This window comes from Vicia villosa, unplaced genomic scaffold (genome assembly GCF_029867415.1).
Source record: "Vicia villosa cultivar HV-30 ecotype Madison, WI unplaced genomic scaffold, Vvil1.0 ctg.002903F_1_1, whole genome shotgun sequence".
Classification (NCBI taxonomy): domain Eukaryota; kingdom Viridiplantae; phylum Streptophyta; class Magnoliopsida; order Fabales; family Fabaceae; genus Vicia; species Vicia villosa.
In genome coordinates this window covers 82930-92157 of record NW_026706063.1, presented here as the reverse complement: position 1 = coordinate 92157, position 9228 = coordinate 82930, and the positions used below count along the sequence as shown (strand labels likewise).

General features: G+C 33.0%; 1 pseudogene; it reads left to right on the top strand.

Moving 5' to 3' along the window:
• Positions 1-3984: 3984 nt before the first annotated feature.
• Positions 3985-4984, top strand: LOC131640029 (serine/threonine-protein kinase STN7, chloroplastic-like; annotated as a pseudogene).
• The last annotated feature ends 4244 nt before the right edge of the window (positions 4985-9228 follow it).

Genomic DNA, 9228 nt, shown 5'->3' with positions numbered 1-9228 from the left:
ACTGTATGTTGAATAATGAAAACATAATATATAAAAACAATAAATGTTAATTAGAAACAGTCAAACTAAACATAAATGGGGCCCATGATATCCTGACCCAACGAATCAAAGAGGAGAGAGAGGACGTATCGCTTTGACCGGCCAATAGGAGTCTCGCGCGTGGGCCATGCATGCAGGTCAACCGTCTGAAACCCTTGCAGACACCGGAACAGTGATGTCCGGTTGTCTTCTCCGGCAATCTACGGCGGCGAAACCTGCAGAAACGAGCAGAAAAAGAAAACGACACACCCAGACCCCCTTAAAATCAACTCCTGATCACGATGGTGGGGTCTATTTTGCTTAAAAATCCTTGTACAGCTGAACCCGAATGCAACGTTTTATGGTGCCCTAGCAATGGTGTTTTCTCATTCCTGGACCAAAACTCATGAACAACGATTCAAAAAGATTCTAAACTTCACCATAAAGACAAATATATATGCATAATAGATTCATGTTACGTAAATGCAGAGTTTGAAAATTAAACTTCACTGCCATGATAGAGCAACACGAAGATGGTGGCTGGTCGTACTCCAAGCTTCAACAAGGATTGGGAACGATTTCTAGAGCCTTCAGGATTGTAATCCAATGCCCGGAATTGAATGATGAGAGCTGTGGATAGAACTCTAGCGTGCCCTAGTTCATGATGAACTTTGAAAGATTGGAAATCTTCTTGGAGGCAAGCCTTTGTTTTTCGTCCAAAAACCCCCCCTCTCTATTCTGAACCTGTTCCCTTTATATAGAGAGCCTTATTAGGGTTTAAAATATTTGAAGAAAAAATCAAGTATTGAATGAGAAATATAATTTGATTCTTTTGAGCCAAGAGTTTCTATTTTCGATTCAATCTATTTTCCACCCATTTTCCATATATTTCTGAGTTAAGAATCAATTTAGATTGATTGATTATTTGATGATTGAATCATATACTTTATTTCACTTATTTGTGATTTATTTAGATTTTATTTGATTTACTAATGAATTTATATGAATAAATCCAAAAATAAATAAAATAAATACTAAAATGAATATCAATTGATCCTTGGGCCTCTTTTAAGCTTAATATCACGTGGGTAGCACAAATTCCTGGGCCCAATACTCGAAAGTATAAATTTCATCACTCAGGGCTTCACGTAATTCTCAAAAATCGACCAACTTGTGCAAGCCATAACTCATTCAATATTTATCATATGGAAGTGTTCTAAGACTTTTTGGAAACCTCAAGATGTCCTCTACAAGCCACTTTGGATTATGTTTTTCATTTGGTTATTTTATCTTGATGATATTCCTCCTGACAAAAACTGTTTTTTGCGATCTTCTAGAAGAACCTGTAATGTATTAGCTCATATCTCTCAAATGGTGCATTTCTTGACTTTGAGCCCAACATAGAAGTTGTAGAGAATGAAATTTCTTTGGGAATAGGCTTTGGTTGGGGAATTTTTGATAAAGTATGAAAAAGATATGGTCGGTCAAAGTTAGGTTGACTTTCTCCTAGAAAACCCTAATTTAGAAACTTTTGAATTTGTTGATTTCTGATCTTTTCTTGATGAATCATGATCAATCCTTGATCAAATGATGAATGATACTTCAAAATGAAGAGGTTAGCCAAACATCAGGAATTTTGACTTTACTTTGACCACAGTTGACTTTTAGGTCAACCCAGTCGACTGTTGACTTTCTGAACATTTGAGTGATCAATCCTTTAAGCTGAGACTTGATACTTTTCATGGAGAGGATGTGAGATATATTGAGCCATATGAGATGCCTTGGAGCCACTGATTCACTGATTTTCCTTTGAATAAGCCCAAACCCTAGTTTTAGAGCCTTGTGTAGAAGAATGTGTCTAGGAGCTTTGTGTATTGATTTGAATTTGAATAGGAGAAATAGTATGGGCAAATTTTGGGGTATGACAATATCATATGAGTGAGTTCCTGCTCTTTATTTTGGTTAACTGATTATATTTAAATCTGATAGAGGGTATAATATAATTTATAATATTAATTATTAGTATTGTTATTGTTAGAGGGGTAAAAATAGAACTTATATTATTAGTATTGTTATTGGGCTCTTTTTGTATTTGGACTTTTAATTGATCATCCATTATGGGAACTATATATATATATATATATATATATATATATATATATATATATATATATATATATATATATATTGTCTTTGACGCATTTAAGAGTATGAATGAAAAGAAATGAAGTTTAAATTTTATAGCTAGTTTTATCTTTCTCTTAGTTTTATAGCTTTTTCATAGTTTTATTAGGCTTAGGGTTCTACCACCCTAACATTGATGCTTTCATTCTTGCACTCAATCTCTCCCATGGAGTATTCCAACTTAACACCCCATTTCATCTATGGAGCATTCCGCCAACCTACCCCACAATCCCCTCTCTTACATCTCATATCAATCCCTTATTTCCGTCTTTTCCATGAGAAATTTTTACACCTTGTTACACTCATGTTAGATCATCATCACCAAGTTTGTATCTAAATCATGGGTATTCACCACATTCACCTAATCCTAACTCATATTCATCCTATTCAATATCTCATTATTCATACCACTACAACAATTATCACCAACAACTCTAACCAACAAACACCTTCACAATTAATCATAAATATCAAACCCACTCGAGTAATAGAAGAGATTTTGAGAAGCATTTGCAAGTGTCTCATCCCTGTTTTAAGAAAACATCTCACAAAACCATATCACCTACATCCCATTTTAGTAATGCTGTTGAGGCGGAAGCCACAAGCAATTTTGATCGTGTAATTAAGGTACATGATGATAGTCATGTTGAGGCCCCTGTTGATCATCATATTGACAAAGAGATTGATGACTCGGTGTCAGATAAGAAAGATGAATCATTTAAGTCCAATGAGGTAAGTTTTTCCTTTGATAGCTCTGTAAACAATATATCGGTTATTGTTGAAGAAACCCCAAGAGTAAAATCAGCAAAACAACCAAGGCAACTTATTCTGAATGAATCAGGGGGATACAATGATCCTTCATCATTGTCCATTATAACACAGAAGAATAATCACTCCCTTTCTTAGTTCGATTATGCGATTCCTCCGAAACCTCCAGATCATATTGGTTTTGGGTCTTTGTATTATGCAACAAGTGAGTCAAGAAAATATAATGAAATTGAACTCTCATATGTTGCCCACAATGTATTTGTTGAAATACCTCTGCCAACCATTTCCAAGGCTACTAAGCTTGCCAAGTCTATTAAGGAACTTTCAAATGTCAAAGAGGAAGTTTAGGGAGCTCTTGATACATATGTCGCTTGGGAACTATAATTTCCTTTAATTTCCTTTGATTATGAACAAGTTAGTAATTACAAAAGAAAGTTAAATCATGAGTTCTCTATGGTTCCAGATGACCGTTCGTCGAATGTCGATGGTGATTTTCTTCTTTATGGATTTACAAATCTGCTTGGCATACATGAATTTGATCCGTCGAGATTAGATTAAGATTGTTATACAGAGGAACCATATTTACGTGTGCTCGAGGTTGAGGATTGGAAGGATCCTATGGTAACTAAGCTTGAGGAGTTAGTGGTGAGTAATTTTAGTAGTATCAGTGGCGAAAATACGCCTTCTGGAACAACTACAAATCCTATTGTTCCTATCGTGTACCGAGTGACTCCTCTAGTGGTGTTGCGGTAGTTGTTGCTGCTAATTTTGTTGATTTCTCTCTGGGTGTTGATACTTCTGGAGGGGTGAGAGTACCTGCTGGATTTTGTGGGATACTTGGATTTCGATCTTCACATGGTGATGTTTCTCATATTAGAATCATACCTGTTTCATCAAGTCTGGACACGGTTGATTGATTTGCAAAGGGTCCTGATATATTGCGTCGAGTTGGGCATATACTTTTGCAAGCACCATTTGTAATGCAACGCAATCCCAGGAAAATAATTATAGTCGATGATTTTTTTCAACATACAAGAAAAAAATAGAATTATTTAAACAATCATAAGACAACTCTTGTTTGTATTAGATGGTCTTCACTCCACTGGTATTGTGCACAGGGATATGAAGCCACGAAAATTTATTTTTTTCTGAAGGATCTCATACATTCGAAATAATTGATCTTGGAGCTACTACTGATTTGCAAGTTGGCATTAACTACATTCTTAAGGAGTTTCTTTTGGATCCAAGATATGTTGCACTAGAGCAATACATTATGAGCACACATACTCCATCTGCACCCTCTGTCCAATTGCGACTGCACTCTCTCCAGTCTTATGGCAATTGAATCTTCCTAATAGATTTGATATCTACCATACTTGTCTAATATTTCTCCAAATGACATATTTCCCGGTTTACGCACTGATAATAGCCTCATACAATTCAACCGTCAACTGAAGAGGTGTGACTATGACTTGGTTGCATGGAGAAAAACTTCCAAGCCTCGATGTGGTGCTGAACTTATGAGGGGCTTTGAGCTGTTGGGTTTAGACTGGGGAGTGAGATGGGAACTTCTGACATCAATGGTTCGATACAAAGCAAGGCAACGACTGAGTGCAAAAGCAGCTTTAGCTCATCCTTACTTTAAGAAAGAAGGTTTGTGGGTGTTATCTTATATGCAAAATTTGATGCTACGGTTCTTTCGAGCAATGCTGCAGGATTATGGAGGAGCAACAAAGTGGATTATGCAACTTATGGAAAAATCAGGAACACAAAGGATGGTGGATTTGGTCTTAATCCATTGCAAAAGATTACATCAGGGAAGAAAATTGAATACCAAGCTGCTATTGTAGATGCTAATGTTGATTTTGATAGTGTTTTCAAAGAAATGCTGAACAGTAATACATGTGCCAAAGATTCAAGTCATGGGTTTCGTAACTTGAAAGCAACTACGGAGAACCTTCCACCAGTGACTCAAGATAAATTTTCTGTTATGATTATTCAGTTTAAGGAATGAGATCCGGGAGTAATTTTAGAACCTTGAGGAGAACGTTTAAGTGAACCCGACAACAATGATAGAGGGTATAATATGATTTATAATATTAATTATTAATATTGTTATTGTTATAGAGGTAATAATAGAACTTATATTATTAGTATTGTTATTGGGCTCTTTTTATATTTGGGCTTTTAATTGATCATCCATTATAAGAATTATATATGTAGTGTCTTTGACACGTTAAAAGGTATGAATAAAAAAAATAAAACTTAATTTTATAGCTTAATTGTATATATTTTTTTAATTTTATGGCTTTTTCATAATTTTATTATGTTTAGGGTTGTAGTATCCTAAGAAAATCTCTATCATTAATTGTTACATAATACTAGTATTTCACTGTAAACATCGGCACTCTTTTCTTAAAAGAATTAAATTACTACTCACATATAGCTCCTCCAGCCTAGCAGGAAACACGGAAATTTGTTTTCTTTATACACTGTTAGAGATCCAAGGTCAGGAATCTGGGAGATGCTACTGACTACCAAGGTAGCAAAATTATGATATTGAGAAAGGTGATTTCTACAAGGATTTTGTTATTTTTGTGCATAAAAATCTTTTGTATGTCTACATACTTGAAAATTATATTACACGCACATGGTACAATTTACCATGACCAGTGAGAAGTACTGTGTTTCAAGATTCAACACTGACTCATATTCTATTTTAATATAATGAGTACTGTACTAGTATATAGTTTTTTATGATAATTAATCTATTGCAACATACATAGACACAGTTATCTTAAAGTCATATGTAGAATTTTCACAAATATACCATCACTTTCAGGGCCCGTTTGTTTTAGTTTTTTTTAAAAATGATTTTTATAGTGTTACAAAATTTTGTGAAAAAAAATTTCACAAAGAAATTTTTTATAAAAGCTTCAAATGAAAATTTTGTTTGAATAGTTATTCTTAAAATGTGATTTTAGGTATTTCATCTATTTATGGAGAAAAAAATTTGGATATCAAAATTTCAAAAAATCACTTAATTTTGAAGCTATTTTAAATAGATTTTCATAAAAATCATTTTTAAAATACAATTTTTGAAAAAATTGCGATTTTGACTAAATTTTGGTCTTCAATATTTATGTTTCATTTTAGAAAAAACGAATATAAAAAAATTGGTAATATTTTGAAAAACGATTTTGGAAAATCTATTTTCAAAAATACAAAGAAAAAATCCATTTTTTTAAAGTTGAAACAAACTGACCCTCAATGTGTTAAAATCCGGAATAATTATTTACCCAATGAAGCTATTGGTCACTGAGTTAATGCATGAATTTTAATAATGAAAAAATATAGTGTTATTTTTCTTTCATAACTTAATTTCTTTAAAGCTTTTGTTACTTTAAATGTTTATTATTTCGTATCATTATTTTTTTAATATTTTAAATTTATTATATTCTTATAAGTGTATGATTAATAATAAATAAGTTTAATAATTTATGGTGCATTTGGTAAATTTACAATCCTAATAATTTTGAAAGATAACTAATTCTTAAATGTTGACAATATTTTTTTTTGTGTAAGCAAGATATATTTAAAATAATTGTATGTCTTCATACTTGAAAATTATATTACACGCACATGGTAAAATTTATTATGACCAGTTAGAAGTACTGTGTTTCAAGAGTTCAACACTGATTCTTATTCTATTTTAATACAATGAGTACTGTACTAGTATATAGTTTTTTATGATAATTAATCTATTGCAACATACATAAACACAATTATCTTAAATTCATATATGATTATGTTTTGTCCTTTTTATCTTATTTTGGCACTAAAACCCTAATGGCTCATCGCAGCTTGCAAACTAGTTAAGGGTGGACTTGGATTCTCTTCTTTCATTTTTCTCTCCTTCTCTCTCCATCCTCTCTATCTCTCTTTTAATCTCACTCTCACTCATCAATAAAAAACAAAATTTAATCAAGAGAGAGAATGAAGTTAAGAGAGAGATAGAGAGGATGGAGAGAGAAGGAGAGAAAAATGAAGGAGATGATCCAAAGTGAGTTAAGGGTAGTTAGTGACGATAATGAATATATTCTGTTTCGTTACATTTTTTAAATAAACATTATTACATATATTTTAAGTATAATCCATAAATGTATTGATTCATCCGTTATCGGAGACTGGTCCAATATGCAAACAAGAGTAAGAAATTTTTACCAATCGTTAGTTAGTCTAATGGTAATTGGTTTGATAGGTCGGATTACGGTTCGATTCCCCGCAATTGTGATCAGAAGAGGGCTGAAACCACTTGATTTCAAAGCTGACCCCCGAACCGGACTATACTGATGGTGAAAAACAAAAAAAAATATTTGATTTGAAAAAACCGAATAAATGTAAAGAAAATCATTATCCATGAAATATAAGTTATTATAAATGTAAGTATTATGGTTTGATAAACTTGACTATCAAATTAGAGAAAATTAAATGGAAACAATCTAAAACCTTGTATCAAGAGATCTCGAGCAGTGTCAACGTAAAGAAGATGTATCTAGCAAAAGCTTGTAGAAAAAGAGTAATCTTTTATTTTAGTAAGTGAGAGTGATCATATGTCAAAGCAAAGAATCTTTTTTTGTATAAGCACAAGACTAAACCATACACACCAATTCTTTTTTCAAAATGATTTGCCAAAATAAATACTTGGAAAAACATCTAGAAGTTGTGTCATATGAACTAGGAGCAGTCAAATAAGTCATGGGTAAATTTTTTGACTTTTCTAATCGATTAGAACATATGTCCAACCAATTAGATTTGCCTAATATCGATGCCCAAACTAGTTTGAATGCGCCTTGGTTTTGTGCAACGGCTAGATATCTTAACTTTCCATTTTGAGGACTTACAATCGTATATTTGCATCATCCAATTGATTAGCAACTTAGTCTAATCGATTAGCGAACAGTAAAATTCGTTTGATGCAAATTCCTTTTTGAGCCAGCCTTTTGCATATAAATAAAGGTCTCATTTCTCACTTCAAAGCGTCTAAATCGTGTTTTGACATTATCGTCTTTCACTCTCTCTCTAAAGTTTTATTTTTTTTCTCTCACTAAATGTTTTACCGAATGCCTTTGTGAGAAAAGTTCTTTTATGAGTGAAGATATATCTGTAATTCTGGAAGGGTAGAAGTGTAAAATTTGCCAAGGGAATATTCTGTATATACCTTGGTTGAATACTGTCCATTTAGGGATTTAAGTGGGTTATAAGTTCATCATGTCAAAGCTTATATTTGGGGATTGTTTGATCAATCCTAGGTTTAATTGAAAGATTAGCCAATGTTAAAATCTTCATAGGTTCTTGGTTAACCCGATTAATACCAATATAGGTTGAAGCTCATCCCAATATTAAAAACTTCACAGGTTCGAGGACAGCCCGACTAAAATGTCACAGTTTTTTGGTTAGCCCGGCTAAAACCAAAATATTGAGCTCAAATTTTTTGGAACTTGAAGACTAACCTCTCCAAGGTTCGTGTTCGTGGAAAGAAAACTAACCACTTTAATCCACCACTGGGAAGGAAGATCGGCCGCTGCACTCTCAATAAAATATTGAAGAAAATATGCAAACGCCCACATCCATCGTCTTATATTATTTGGTCGGAGATCAACCTTTATTTCTGTATAAGGGGGTTCGTGAGTCTTTCATACTAAAATCTCTCAACTATTATTACAAACTCTCAAGATCAATTCCCAGGGACAAGACTAAGTCGGTTTTTACTGAACCTGTATAATGTTTGGCGATATTCTTCTTCCCTTAAACTCTTTAAATTCCGCTATTTATTTTCTACTATTTAGTTTCTGCTGCCTAAGTTTTTCAAACTTTGTTTTTAATATTAAAAAGTTATCAAAACCATATTTTTCCTATCTTCACAATTCACCCCCCTCTTATTTGTGAAGTCTCAAGTACAACATCCTAATTATTTCTCCCAAAGGGATTCCAACCAAGTTTTAATTCAAAACTCAAGGTTGCTGCTCAAATAATGAGGCTGAATATGAAGCTTTAATTGAAGGCCTTAGGACATTGCTAGGTTTGGGGGGAAAAGGGAGTCGAAATCAAAGGCGGCTCAGAGTTGGTTAAGAATAAATTGAAAAAAGAATATAAATGCATCAAAGATTTTTTTGTTAATATACTTCATCAAAGCCAATTGTCTACTAAAGAGATTTGATTCAGTCGACATCAAACATGTGCTTCGATTGGAAAATC